The following is a 15,832-nucleotide window of genomic DNA, read 5'->3' on the forward strand; positions in this document are numbered from 1 at the left end:
CCTATATAACTTAAACTTACAACATAATGAGTAAACTCAAAATATTATCCTGGAATGTTAATGGTCTCCACACCAAGCCTCGTGCTAATAAAATCATGCAATATCTTCGAGATATCGATGCCGGAATCATTATCCTCCAGAAGACTCACTTAATTGAGAGTGAGATACTCGAATTGGTTCGAAGGAATAGATGGATAGAATCCTCGATTTCAACAACACAAGGTTCTAATACACGGGGGTCTCAATTTTTTTCAAAAAATCCGTTACGTTTAAGATAAAACAGCAGAAAGTAGACACTGGAGGGAGATGGGCTATCGTAGCAATAGAATTAGGAGACATCAAGTTAACACTTGTGGGATATTATGGTCCAAATATTGATGATCCCTCAGCACTGAAAACCCTCTTTAACCACTTGCTTAGTTTCCCAGACCCGGTGATTATTGCAGGGGATTTTAACATTACTTTGAACCCGCTTCTGGACAAATCCCCTAACAGCAGACAGAAAATCGTTTCTAAATCCAGAAATTGTCTTCTAGGTTTAATGAACCAATATGACTACATTGACATCTGGCGGTTCAGAGAGGGTCAAAGGCAAGATGTTTCATTCAGGAACTCGAAATATAGACATAGATCTAGAATTGACTTTATTCTCACTAGTAGAGCTCTAGCTGAAGACACTACTTCAATACAATACACTCCAATGCATCTCTCTGACCATTCTGCAGTTAAGTTAGAACTAAAACTGGCTACGACACCTCTTAAAAGAATATGGTCCTTTGATAGATCTCTACTCTCATCAATAGAGGATATTGAATTCTTACAATCAGAAAAAAGATACTTCTTTAGTACCAATAAAGATACAGCCTCAATAGGAATAATTTGTGATGCATCCAAGTGTACATTAAGAGGTCTTATTAAAAACAAAGTAGCCTATCGGAGAAGACAGTATACAGACGAAATTACCTCCATTGAAAGTAATATTTTGGCAGTTCAGAACGATATAGACAACACCGTTCCTATAGATAATCACAACCTTGCCGCAAAACACGCAGAATTGGATAGGCTAAAGTTTTCATTGTCTGTATTTCTGGAGAAACGTGTCATGCAGATATGGGAGGCAAGTAAACTCTCGCATTTCCAATATGGGGAGGGGGCAGGGAAATTTCTTGCCTGGAAAACAAAATCTGACCGGGTCCGTAACAACATATCTTCTGTTACATCAGCGGGGGGCACCTTTTCTAGGGACGATGAAATCAGGGCAGCTTTCAGAATTTTTTTTCAATCCATATATGAGGACGATCTTAATCCTACTCAGAATGATATAATTAGTTGGCTCGAAGGTATTTCTCTTCCGTCTTTAACAACAGAACAGTCCTGTTCTTTGGAGGGGGCAATAACCATAACGGAGGTAAAGGAGGCTATAAAGAAAGCAAAGAGTGGAAAGGCTGCAGGTACTGATGGTTTGCCATGTGAAATTTACAAAAAACTCATATCAGAGGTTTCTCAAGTCCTGGTTACTCTTTTTAACCAAATTCTTAGAGATGGCGAGTTACCACCAGAATCATGGAATAATGCCTCTATAACCCTCATCCTAAAGCCTGGTAAACACTCCTCAGATTGTGGTTCATACCGGCCTATCTCTATATTAAACGTCGACTACAAAAATTTTACATCTATATTAGCTAATTGGTTGGGCCGGGTAGCTCCTGATATTATAGCTCCGAACCAAAAAGGGTTTATAAAAGGGAGACAGCTTTGTGAGCTTACGTATGAATTGATTGGTTCGATGGATATTGCTATAAAGGAGGCAATCCCTCTGGTTGTCCTCACGTTGGATGCCACCAAGGCTTTCGACAGGGTGAATTGGCTGTACCTGTCGGAGGCCTTGAGGGGGTTCAACGTGGGGGACAGATTTCGGAGAACGATAAATCTTCTATATCGAAGCCCATCTGCTTCACTGTTGATTAATGGAGGCTTGACGGAGCCCTTCATGGTCATGAGAGGAACCAGACAGGGTTGTCCCCTGTCTCCCCTCCTCTTTGATGTATATATCGAACCTTTCGCTCAAACCCTAAGAGACAGTATACTCATTAAACCTTTTATTTATGGTGGCTGGGATAAGAAGGTGGCACTTTATGCAGACGATATTATGATTTTTTCTACGAGCTACGACGAAGCATACCCAGAGATAATCGAACAGGCCCTTAAATTTGGCAAAGTGTAAGGATATGAAATTAACGCCCTAAAGACAGAGTCAATGTCCTGGAATAGTAATACAACTGACAATAACGGGACATCCAAAAACCAAATTAGTTATTTGGGGGTGAGCATAGTTAAGGATATTAACGCGATTGCTTCTCTTAACTTTAACAAAGTAGCTGCAGAGTGTCGGATACTTATGAGAGACTGGTCTCATCTTCCGCTCTCTGTTTTGGGTAAGGTTAATTTGGTGAAGATGAGTATCCTACCGAAAGTTTCTTTTTTGTTTAACTCAATTCCACTTTTTTTTTATCCAAAACTAATCTCAAAACTACTGAGCGTGATCACTAGCTTTATTTGGAACAGCAAAAGTCCCAGAATCTCGTGGAAAAAAATTAGGCGTCGCAGGGAGAAGGGAGGGCTGGCTGGACCAGACCTTCAAATATACGCATGGGCGTTTCAGCTATCGCACACGCGTATGTTGCTTAAAACCCCTACATCTACAGGGATGGGCCCTCTTTTTTCCACATTATTGGAATGCGAAGGAGTAAATCAAGCAGGTTTTTTGTTTAAATTTGGCGACCCTAAATTCTTTAAGAAGATAAAATTGAAAGTTTTACAAGGGATTGTATCTACTTGGTACAAAGTTAGGCAAGCGATAAAGGTTGGTTACTATTCTGCGAAGGCTCCGATATGGAACCTACCCGCTCCCCCCTTATGGACAATAGATGCTCTTAATAATCCGCTAATAGAAGCTGGTATCAATAGTTGGGATGACTTGTTTATGGATGGGTCTTTACTTCCATGGGACTATCTAATTAATAAAGTAGGCCCAAGCCTGTCGAGATTTAAATATATCCAGATCTCCAGCTGGTCACAGTCATATAAAGAGCAGCCAACACGAAGTAGTAAGCAGCCTATAGGTGGTTATAGCGATTTGGTAACTTGCCTTTTAGGCAGCCCAGTGGCAAAGAAAGAAATTTCGCGTTGGTACAATAAAATAATAGATGAAATAGATGTCAACTTCCATCTACCGACAACACTGTGGGCTGAACTAATGCCAGGCTTAGATGTGGAAGAGCTTTGGACCGCTTCTTGTTCAATGCTTTGGGACCTAGTTAAACCTTCGTGGCTTCGTAGGAATCACCTCTGTACCATACATAGGGCATACTATTCTCCCCATAGGTTAACTAAGTTCTCATTAACAGGCCCAGTTCTATGTCCTAGATGCGGGTCAATCGCAGCCTCGGATATACACATGTTTTTAGAATGTCCAAATCTATCGGATTATTGGGTACCCATAAGGAATAAGCTATCACAATCTTTGGGTGAACATGTCTCTATACACCTCGCTCTTGTAATCTTTGGTCTGAAAAGTAAAACCCGCAACGCAGCAACTAATTTGATATTTTATTCCATTCTAGCGGCACGTAGGGAGATATGTAGACATTGGAAAGATGCTCAACCGCCTACAGTACATGAATGGCGAACGTCACTCCTTCAAATCTCCAAACTAGATCTAGACAGAGTAGGAAATCCCAATAGGAGAGCGTTCTGGGCCATGCTTGGATAGTAGTGACAATACCTGGGTTTTTTTTTTTTCTTTTTTCTTTTTCCCCAGGTCCTATGATTAATGTGCGCATAGCCTATCCTAGTTATCAAGTCTAACAGTCTTGATGCTAAAGGGGCCTCGATAATTCGGGCACTATCAACTAAGGTACCGCCTGAAGCAAGTTCATGCTTGGTCAGTGTATATGGTGCTGATGGGAATTGGTCTCCCTACTCATCGTATGAATTCCCCTACCAGCTATAAGCTGAGATAGCACAGTACACGACCAGTCGTCTCATTGCTCTGTGGTGGTTTTTTCTTGGTTTTGATAGATTGGAGCTATGCACGCAAATGAGGATAAAAAAAAAAAAAAATAAGGAAAATAAAAAAGAGTCCTTTTTGACTCTGGAGCAAAGATAACTATAGTTTCTAATGAATTCTATAACTTAAAGCTTAAGAATAAAATCAAACTTGTAAAACCTGATATTATTCCATTAGCTTATGGAGGTGAACCAATTACGCTTCATGGATACTTTATGGGTGTGATTGAGTACAAGGACAGAATGATTGTAGGGAAGATTTATATATCTAAGAAAGGAGATAGTTTAATAAGTTGGTTACATCAAGGAGATCTAGGTGTGTTTCTGGATCCCAATGCAGATCCTCCTATACAAATCAGAGAAAATGTTGCGGTAATTCAGAAATCTAGTTCTAGTTCTAGTTCAACACTTGAAAGTGATAGCAGGAAGGTTCTAGATTTGAAGCAGGAACATACTTCCACACCTGTCTGTATCAAGGGTAAGGAAAATGAATTTGTGTTATCCCTCATTGAAAACTTTCCTAATGTATTCAAACATGAGTGGGGATGCTTGAAAGGGTATCAACATAAAATCAAGCTAAAGAATGGATCATTTCCTGTATGTTGCAAAGTAAGGAATGTTCCTTTGTCTGTAAAAAATGATATGCAAAAAGAATTAAAGAAATTGATGGATGGTGGAATTTTTGAGGAGGTTGAGGGAATGGAATGGTTGGCTCCGGTGGTTGTCGCAGGAAAACCCAATGGCGATCTTCGTCTATGCATCGATTTGCGCCAACTAAACAGAAATGTGGTGATCGATAAATATCGTTTACCTAATATTAATGAACTGTTAGTGTTATTGGGTGGTGCTAAAGTATTTAGCACCATTGAATTAATATCTGCGTATCACCAGATAGAGTTGGAGCAAAACAGCAGAGACTAAACAGCCTTCATTACGCCTTTTGGCACTTTTATATTTAAAAGGATGCCAGTTGGTCTAGTCTTGGCCTCATCAGTATTTCAGAGAGTAATGGAGAGAGTGTTGAAGGGTTTACCTGGTGTGTGTGTTTATCAGGATGACATTTTGGTATTTGCCAACAATATGGTTGAGCATGATAGTAGATTAAGGGCAGTGTTACACAATCTGAATGAATGTAATCTCACAGTGAAAAAGGAAAAGCGTAAATTTCGTGCGGACTCCATAAATTATTTGGGTCATAGGATAGATGCAAATGGGGTTAGACCAAAAGAAGTCATGGTTGACGTTATTCAGCAAATGAGTCCTCCCAAGAATAAGGAAGAACTTATGAAGTTCTTAGGCATGGTGGAATACTATGCTAAATTTGTAAAAAACTTTGTTGAGGTGACTTTCAATATGAGATGTTTATTAAGAAAAGGTGTCAATTATTGTTGGTCTCCTGAATGTAATGCAGAATTTGCTGGTGTCAAGAAATGTTTAAAAAATGCTCCATCCTTACAAAGTTTTGATACCTCTCTCAAAGCTATTCTCACGACGGATGCTAGTAAGAAGGGTTTAGGTGCTGTATTGCAGCAATGTGGTCCATCAGGTACTAAAACCATAATATTTTTGTTTCGAAGTCTCAGGGATCCTGAGACTAGATATTCAGTTGTAGAAAGAGAGGCTTTAGTAGTTTTTTGGGCTGTGAGGAAGTTGAAAAAGTTTATATGGGGAACAGAATTTGAGGTTAGGACTGACCACAAACCCTTGGTGGAAATCTTTGAGAAAAAGGGCCTGGATTTGATTTCTGTCCGAATTACCAAATGGATAATGGGGCTGCAAGAATATTCTGTTCGCATTAGATATATTCCTGGGGTGGAGAATAAAATAGCGGTGGAATACTATGCTAAATTTGTAAAAAACTTTGCTGAGGTGACTGTCAATATGAGATGTTTATTAAGAAAAGGTGTCAATTATTGTTGGTCTCCTGAATGTAATGCAGAATTTGCTGGTGTCAAGAAATGTTTAAAAAATGCTCCATCCTTACAAAGTTTTGATACCTCTCTCAAAGCTATTCTCACGACGGATGCTAGTAAGAAGGGTTTAGGTGCTGTATTGCAGCAATGTGGTCCATCAGGTACTAAAACCATAATATTTTTGTTTCGAAGTCTCAGGGATCCTGAGACTAGATATTCAGTTGTAGAAAGAGAGGCTTTAGTAGTTTTTTGGGCTGTGAGGAAGTTGAAAAAGTTTATATGGGGAACAGAATTTGAGGTTAGGACTGACCTCAAACCCTTGGTGGAAATCTTTGAGAAAAAGGGCCTGGATTTGATTTCTGGCCGAATTACCAAATGGATAATGGGGCTGCAAGAATATTCTTTTTGCATTAGATATATTCCTGGGGTGGAGAATAAAATAGCGGATGTTCTTTCTCGCCTTGTTCCTGAGGTCGGTGTTGAAGATTCAGACGTAGATGAAGAGTTTGAGGGTGTTGACAACGAGTTTGAAGAGGAATGGGTTTGTGTTTTAGATTTGTCAAGTATAACTGAAGAGAGATGGGTTAATGAAGTTGGTTCAGATTAAACGTTGAGTGAAGTTTTGTCTTTATTAAGTGGTAACTGGGTCAGTACTAAGACAGGGACTTTGTCTACAAGTCAGTTTTGGTACGTGAGGCATGAATTATCAGTCAAAAGAGGTATGCTGTTTTGAGGCACGAGATTAGTTCCCCGGCCAGTCTTAGGAAGGAGTTGCTGGACATGGCTCATATTTCACATTCCTGTATTACTAAAACTAAAGAGAGGTTACGGAGAACGTATTGGTGGCTCGGTATGGACAAGTTCATAGAGAGAGAGATTCGGGAATGTGTTCCTTGTAGATTATGTGATAAATCCAAATTTCCTAGAACTCAACCCATGGTAGTAAGAAGCCGTCCTTCACGTCCGTGGGAAGACATTGCATTGGACATTTTAGGACCCATTCATAGTGGTGGTTCCCAAACCTTTCTTTTGGTCATCATGGACATGTTTTCTAGGTGGCCTGGGGTTTTCTTTTTATCCAGTGTGAAGACAAAAAGTGTGATAAGGTGTGTGAGAGAATTATTTTCGAGAGAGGATAAATCAAGATCTATTATGTCAGACAATGGTGTGCTGCTGATATCCAAAGAAATGGAGGATTTTCTGATGAAAAATAATATTTTGCATAAAACTTGTTTGTTATATCATCCTGAGGGTAATGGAATGATTGAGAGGTATAACAGAGTGTTAAAGGAAACTATTACTCTTGCAAAATCTATGCATCTAGACTGGAAGAGTGAAGTACGTAAAAAGGTCGAAGAGTATAGATTAACCCCTCATTCTACAACAGGAAAATCTCCTTTCTTTCTTTTTCGGGGAAGGTTTACAAATACTTGTTTGGAACCATTTTGGGTTAATAATTATTGTAGAATTAAAGGAAGAGTTGAAAGTGTGGATGGTCAAGATTTGAATGATAGAGAAGAACATAAGGCTCAGCAAAGGAAAAGGAATTTTGATTCAAAAAAATCTGTGAAAAGAACGGTTGTTAAGGTGGGAAATCGGGTAGCTATTAGGCGACCTTGTTTATTTGGTGGTGGGAACTACAAATATCTCAAACCAATGTTAGTCATAAAGGTTTTCGATAACGCTGTGAAAACTCAGGATCACAGGATATCGAATCTTAATGTTTAGTTGTGTCACGAAGATCCTCGGCATGTCTGATTTTTAGACCTGCTACCTTCTTCTTTGTGAATTGGGTTTTCTTATTTTTAGGAACGTGTTGATCATATTTGAACTTCACGCGTTCTTCCTTGTGTTCTGATCGTCCTCTTCTTTCCGATTTGTGTGAGGAAGTCTGCAAGGTGCAAGAGGAACGTGTATCAGTATCTTGATATCTATCAGGCTTTCTTAAATTATCACTGTTTCTGAGGTTATACCTCTTATCACAGGGCTCCTTTTGAGGGGATCTACCTCTGGATTGAGAGCGCTTCTCTTTAGGAAGTGTCTGTCTAGTATTTTCCCACTACTTTTTTGGAGTAATGAGTGTGTTTTTAATAAAAACTTTTTCAGGATTTTCTGTTAGTTCAGGCTTCACTGGTCTCCCACCCAAACTATCTCTACCTGTTTCTTCATAGAATGTTTCTATTATTCTGGCCAGTTCATACGGTTGCTCAGTAACATAAAGTACTTTTAGTTTTTGGCGGATTGCCACGGATGCTGCTTCTCCTTTAATATTAGCTAATATTATAGCTGAGACCTGTTTGAAATCCTTCAGTAACTTCATACCGAGATTTAAAGCAGGCTCTGCCCCGTATTAATTTTGAATCTGTTTCAGGACGTCTGGCATTACTGCCATGGACGGAACACCATGTGTTTTTGTGTAGATTGCAGCAAAGTCTGTAGCCCAAGTGTCACAGTCCTCCAGGTGTGGTGCGATCCCTATTGGTATACAGATTGTTAGAATCCTGTGCTTCTCATGAGGTATACTATCGGGAAATACTGCCTCAATTTTAGTAATTATTTTAGCTAACCAGAATGGAACTTGTTCCCTTTTTGTGGGTAATTTACCAATGACCGATTGTATAGTCTGTGGTGCAATTTTGTTTGTGTTCCCCTGATGAGTGGTGTGCTGTGGAATTCTTATAGCAGGTTGGACTGTTAGAGTCCGCATGACATATTGAACCAATTGTCTATGTATTTTAATTAATTGCTTTAGTTGAGCTAATAGTTCTTCACTTGACATTCTTTCAATGTCAGGATGTGGTGTATAGCTGGCTAGTACCGGCCATGTTGCTCCTGGTCTACCTAGTGGACCGAGCCTGGTAATGTGATTTTGATGTTGTAGGGCGCCTTTAAACCAGAGCGCATGCTCTTGGTATGTTAATGGAATTTCATTATCCTCGAAAGGAGTGTATTCCGCTAGAGGTTCCTCTATCTTGTAGAAGTGGAACACATGTGTTCTTGGATTTTCTTCAGGGAAAATAATCCATGAATAGAATACCTCTGTCTGCCGATATTCGTGTGCCTCTATGTAAAAATTACCCTTCCACCTCTTGATGATAGGCCATTTTGTATAAGCTTTATAGCGATGGTTTTCCTACGTTTTCTGGGATGATTTTAGCATCTGCATTGGTTTCTTGGAAACCTGTAAGGTTTAAACCCGGTTGGTTTGCATTTACTGCATCTCCACCGTTTTCTTCATCACTCATTTTGTTGACTGAAAGTTTGCAGAGCAAATTTCAAGGAAACAAAGATAAGGTGCACAATATTTTGGAACACTGTATCCTTAAACGTTGAACAAAACCAAAAACGAACACATAGGATTTTCGTCCTACTCAGTTATGGCAGATATTTTATCCTTTAACTCACTCCAGACGTCCATTGGAGTATTTTACGGAAAAAAGGTGTCTCTGTGAAAAGCAGGACTGAGTTACTCTAGTATCTAGCGTTAAATTAGTGCCTTACCAAACGTTGGGCGCCAAGTAGTGTAGTTACTATATTCTCAATAGGCTCTGTGCATTGGAATAATATATCCTATAGATGTGACGTAGGACTTAGGTCGACTAGGTCTCTATCCAATATATTAGACTTAATTGTGAGTGCCAGCTAGCTCAGAGGTCGCTAGAAACTTTCTCGAATAAACAAGAAGGGATTCATTTCTGACAACCGCATAAACATGACAACTTTGTTTCCCCAAGATAAAACTTATCTTCAGAGTCGCGGAAACAATAGATAGATATTTCACTCAGTCATTCGTGCATGCTTTGTTTCACCAGAGGTACAGAGAAATAGAGAGACGGGCGTTTTCATAAAAGTATTTATTGAACAGTCTTCTTTCTCATGCAGAAGAAATGAACTGCTGCAATCATAATACTGGCTGTAAAATATAATGCATACAGCAAGAAGAATATTATAAAATAATACTGTAAAAGCATGGTATGGTTTCTTAGCCATAAAATACATACATAAATAAATAAAGACTAAAATGACTCAATTGGTGCTTCTAAAATAAGTCTACCCCGATTTACCTAACCTAAGTCTAGTACGAGGAAAAGAGTAAGTGTGGTGTAGAATAAGTTTAGTATTCTTTTGCCAAGAATCTATCCAAGATTTCTCTTAGGGTCTAATCAGCTCTGTACCATGGTTTAGAATAAAGGAGGGCTGGTATCTCTTTGTCTTTGGACTCGATTTCCCAACACCCCTGCGAGGGGAGCTTGGAAACACTGGAGCTGGATTTCTCAGCAGGAGCAAAAAGACAGCGTCTCTCTCAGTGGGTCTGCTGGAGGGTCGGCTTCCTTCTGCACTTGCTGTAGCGAGATGCGTCAGGCAAGTAGATAGTCGAACTGCTCCGAACCACCGTGTGTTTGCTAGGGCAAGTGTGGGCATATTTACCTTGAAGTTATTGTAAATTGTAAATTGTTGTGTCTTGTAAAGCGCACTGCTACCCGGAGGCCTCGTAGCGCTATAGACCGCTGGGGAACCCGTCCTGGCTTTCCCTGTGAGATAGTCCCTCCTGGGGGTCTCCAAGGTGAAACCAGGCATCCCCGGCGTTTGTGTGGGGCCGTTGTGGAGATGAGGCAAGCTAATGCCCAGAGTTGCCGAGTGTGCTCCCTGGTCGGAGTAGGCACCGATGCGAGAATTATCAGTCCGCTGATCCTGGTCCAAGACCCTGCCGCGTCGGGAATCGAACCCTGGTCCCGGGCCGTTCTCTGCACTCGGGTCTGCCGCCTCTAACCAGTGAGCCACACCTCTCCACATTGCCGAGTTTGATGTAGAGGTGGACATAATAACGCCATCAAAGAGTTGCAGTTCTTTGAAAACTCCATGAGTTCTTGGACAAATCAATATTCAAGCAAGGGGAAGTTCCTAACTGCTGAAGCCGAGTTTTCCAAGAAATCGATGTGGCTTTTCGGAACTAGTGGAAGTATCCATGCCTGTATTTAGACTGCATGGGCTATGTCTAAATATGGTTATGATTTCTATCCCTTTATAAGGACAAGGTGATTTATACCTATATAAGGGCACGAATCGGGAAAATTACTCTAGGGCCCTAAAATGCTACACAACACGTGGACAGTGGACTGGCAGGCTGTGCACGAACAGCCATGGACTATCCAGTATGGATGACAAACTTAGTGGTGGATCTTCAGGTCCAGTTCAGGTCTATTGTTAAGGACAAGCTCAGTTCCCTGGTAGCACAGGTTGATAAGCTGACTGGGCTGCTCAAAGCTAGGGCAGGCAGTCCAGTAACAACTTTAAGGGGAGAACTGGATGTTAGTTGTCAGGTAGGCATGTCATCCCCAACCTCCAGAGTAAGACCAGAGGTCCCACCCACTCAAAATCCCATTCTTACCATTAAGACCAATCAGGCAAACCAGGAGGTAATGAACAGAGATAGAGCGTACCCAAACATGACAATAGAGCAAGATCGCATTTATCGACAGGGGATCATGTGCAGGGAGGGGGATGGCCCCGTATCCAGCTCAGAGGCCAGGGAAGCGGGGTCAGCCCTGCCCTCCATCAACCTACCTCCTGCCTCAGCCCCTTATGCCGTTATTTTAGCAGGCATACCCAAGCTCAAAAGAGGGCAAAGTGAAACTCACCTTGAATTAAGGAATAAGTGAATGTTCTTACCTGTCCAGACTGAGGCAATTTGCCTACAAAGATGCAGATGAGATCCTCCAGACGCTCAAAGTTAGCTGGGTGGGTAATAGATCACAAGGTGTACAAGGGGACTGCATAGTGATTAATTAAAAAACCCAATATTTGTTCAAAGCCTTTTAGATAGAAACCACCATAGGCAGGTAGGAGGTTTCAGACCCCCCTATCATTGGGCTATTTCTACTCCCCAGGACAAGTTTTGGTAACCAGAGACCAACTAAGACAGGAACTGGGGGCGTGGAACCAGAATCACCAGTTGACCTGTCTGTGGCAGGAATCTCCAGACCTTTGCTATTTAACATACAGACAGCAAATAGATATGGGACCCTAGAGGCAGTAGACTGACTCAAATCTGCATGTTGTCAGGTAGGAAAACCTTTTCAACTGGGGGATCCCCAGGAGTGGGTCACCCCAAACAGGGAGCTCTATCACTCTAGTGGCATATGTAGGCTGTGGTTGGTGGCTAGAAGGTATGCCCCGTTGTAATGAAGGGAGATACGGATTGGGGACTGCCACCCATGGTTACAACACAGACCCCTCTGATAGGACTATCTCATGGGGTAATGCAGGCCATCAATCCATCCACCATATTGGGCCCACATCCCCATCAGTCATAGACAGCAAAAGGGTTGTTAACATCAGTTCTATGGTAGAGACAGCATGTGTTCCCCTGAAGGAAGTTGGCCCACTGGAGACTGGGACCCAGCCCTTTAACTTAGGCAGACACCCTAACTTGATACGGGTACTATCATGGAACATTGCGTAACTTAGCTCCAAACTGGATAGTCGCAATTGGGGTTCATTTGTAGATCTATCCGATGTTTGTATGTTCCAGGAACCTTGGGCCAGGAAGGACCCGCATCAGCAGGGTTTTGCGTCATTCAGAGTAGATGCCACTACTGGGGGAAAGGGTAGGCCCTCAGGCGGGCTCTCCACTTGGGTAGGCACGCACCTGGGTTGTACAGCAAAGCAGATACAGACCTCTTCCAATGACATCCTGTGTGCTCTTTTCACCTTTTCATCAAGGGACAGTATTGCTCAGGGCAATGTTTATTCTCGGCCGGTTAGTAACAGTCAAGAATCACCGACCCTTGCCCAGTTGACTACTTTTATTTCCACCCTCCTAAATATATTTCCTAGTGATTATAGGTGGAGACCTTAATTGGCAGTTTGTGCCCCTGGATGGCCTGACAGGAAGTAACCCTAGTGAGGAGGATTTATATTGGGCAATCTCCGAGCCAAACATCCCACCAACCAGGGCTTGGACTCAGTTGGTGCTACAGATGAAATCCTTCACTTTGAGGCATCCCTTAAGGGCATGCAATGGGCGCACCAAATTGGACTCATTGGGTAATCACACTTTTAATAGAATAGGGCATATTATGTGCATATGAGGTTCTGGCACAGGGTGGCCGATTTTGATATTGTGCCCCGCCACGACAGCGATCATAATGCCCTGATCCCATAGGCAGAAATGCCGACTTCTGAGATTGCACTCGGCCCACAATACACACCTGATGTGAGACATTGGCCTGATATATGATGTCTCCAATTCTGGGGGCACCTTGTATCAGTCCAAACAATCCCTTATGGTGATGGTTGTAAGTCAACCTTATAGACAAGCTATCCTAAGGGTAGCATGGACTAAGCAGCCTTAAAGGCTTAACTCAAGAGGGCATCTGAAGCCAGCTGTTTTACCAATCACAATCCTGTAATATCAAATGAAAGGACACCACACACGTTATCTATTATAAAAATATATGTATTTATTACTAGAATAATCCTCTGTACTCTTTATGAGTGCAGAGGCACAAGCGTTTAAACAAAAGCACAGTTAAACATATAAAAGTTGCACAATTATGGATGAGGCCCAGGGGCCACTCAAACCATATATTAAAAAAGTGGTATAAGTATCACTAATCGAACAGTGGTCAGGCCTTGGGCCTGGGGATTCGCTGGGAGCAATCGGGACTAGCAATGCTGAAGTCGGGAAAAGCCCGCGGGATTCGGGTGCAGCGCTGAAAGCACACACATGCACCAATGCAAAGTCAATGGTGCATAAAAGTTATTGAGTTACTGTTTTAAGAGTCTTCCGGTCTGACCTAGAAGGACAAAACTTTAGACCTAGACACTAGAGGTGTATACCTTTACAGGAGCACCGGCGTTCAAGAGTTACCTCACCCACAGGAAGCGGGTGCACAGGTGCAAAGTTGTGTCGGCTTTCGTAGTGTGGATCTATGGAGCCTGGAGATGATGATGCTGCAGGCGGCCAGAAGAGAAGTGTCCGGTGTGATCCAAGGGTGGATTGAAGCTGAAGGGTACCTGAAAGTAGAAGGGACAGATTCTGGGTCACGCAGCAGTGACCAGGGTGGAGCCAGGAAGGAACCAGGCAATGTCGGGCGCAATCAGGTGGTTGTTGAGAAGCTTGTCTCCGCTGCCACGTGGACTCTGGGGTACCGAGGATGTCCAGGAGTAGACCACGAGCTGTCCTACAAAGGCTCTCGCTGTCGGCGGTGTCGGCTTCCGGATTGGAGCAAACAAACCTTGGCAAGTGCAAGCCATGCAGGAATCAAAGATCGCTTCTTACTCGGACCAGGAGGATCAGAACGGGTACTCCTTTTCAGGGGAGCGAGGGCCAGTCCAGAGCAACCAGACTAGCAGAGCAAATTCAAAGGTTCGTCGGTACTAGGGCCGCTAGCCAATGGGCAAGAGACCAGACCAACGCATTGAGCATCAAAATGCAGAAGGGCCCCACGCAGCACTCGGAGAGTGTGGAGGGGGTAGCTTTGGTACAAAAGCTGCTTAGGGCTGGGGCTTTTCAAACCCCAGTGCACAGCATCGAGGGAGCCTCGGGAGCCACATGGTCAGCACTTTGTTGTTTTTCCAAGATGGCCGGCCCCACGCTTAAGGTCGCCTCCACAGGTCTCAGATTCGCTGGGACTGTGGATCGGGCTGTTGGAAGGCAGGAACGCTGGGTCTTGTTGATCTCTGTTGCTCGAGTTCTGGCTTGATTTGCAACAAAGCAAACGGTGAGGCGCTGGATGGTGCCTGTTTGCACAGGGTGGTCACTCCTTGACCACAAGGGAGATTCTTAAGTCTTCTACGTCGAGTAGGATATTGAAGGGTCCAGAGTTTCATTTCATAAGTTTCAGTCAGGATAATCTGATGTGCGCTGGCACTGCTCCCACTCTTATTCCAAACTGGGGGGCTGGATTACCTGCTAGGTCCCTTCTATCGGTGGGACCCAGGAAGGGGGTGGTTACACCCCTTTCCCTTCGTCCAGGGTCACGCTGGGACTGGGGCTGGTGAGCCCCAGAACCGGTTTGACTGGTTTATGCAAGGGGAAGCCTTGTGCTCCCGAGGCAATGTCTAGTTTTATTCAACCAACCCTGCCCCAATACACTATCTCCTGTCTGGGGAGGTGTAGCACCTCCCTGCGACAGGAAACCCTTTGTCCAGGTCTCCTCTGCCAAGTGTCGGTCATCAGCAGGAGGTCAGACTCGGGTCGGTGGCAGCAGCATCCATTTTGTGATGCTGAGGCTCTGGTTAGAATTAACCGCGTTTAAGCAAAGTAACATGTCTTCTCCCTCTACAGGGGTGAAATGATACCCCGTTGCAAGGACTGGTGAGGGGGTAGTATTCCAAATTGTATGACACCTTACACAACATGTTTTGATAAAGCCAAACCAAAGTTAGCACATAACCGCAAGGATTATAATGCACTTTAGAGTATATGGTATGGCAATATCCCGGAACAGCTAAGGGAGTTGGTCCCGACAGCTGCAGACAGGCTCAGCTCATGCTAGAGCACCATCTCACATAAAACCAAGCACTCTGCCTCCAGGATTGTTATGGCCTGCCATAGGAGTGACTTATAGGTATATATGTGTCCAGATATAGGTTTAGATATAGGTATACTATATCTAAGCAAGGGGTGATTACACCACCCTGCCCCAGCTGAGTGATCAGCCAGTTGTGTCAATTTAAGGACTAGCCAGGGGTGGCAAAAGATATGCTGCAGCCCCTGGTAGGCCTTGGATGCACCTATGCCCTTGGCACCCATAGAGCACTGTATAGGGGCTGACAAGGTGTCCAGTACCAGATTGGTTATGCACCTAGGGTGCATGGAGTTCATTTTACAGAGAGAGCAGATA

The sequence above is a fragment of the Lissotriton vulgaris genome, chromosome 5, assembly GCF_964263255.1.
Source record: "Lissotriton vulgaris chromosome 5, aLisVul1.2, whole genome shotgun sequence".
Lineage (NCBI taxonomy): Eukaryota > Metazoa > Chordata > Amphibia > Caudata > Salamandridae > Lissotriton > Lissotriton vulgaris.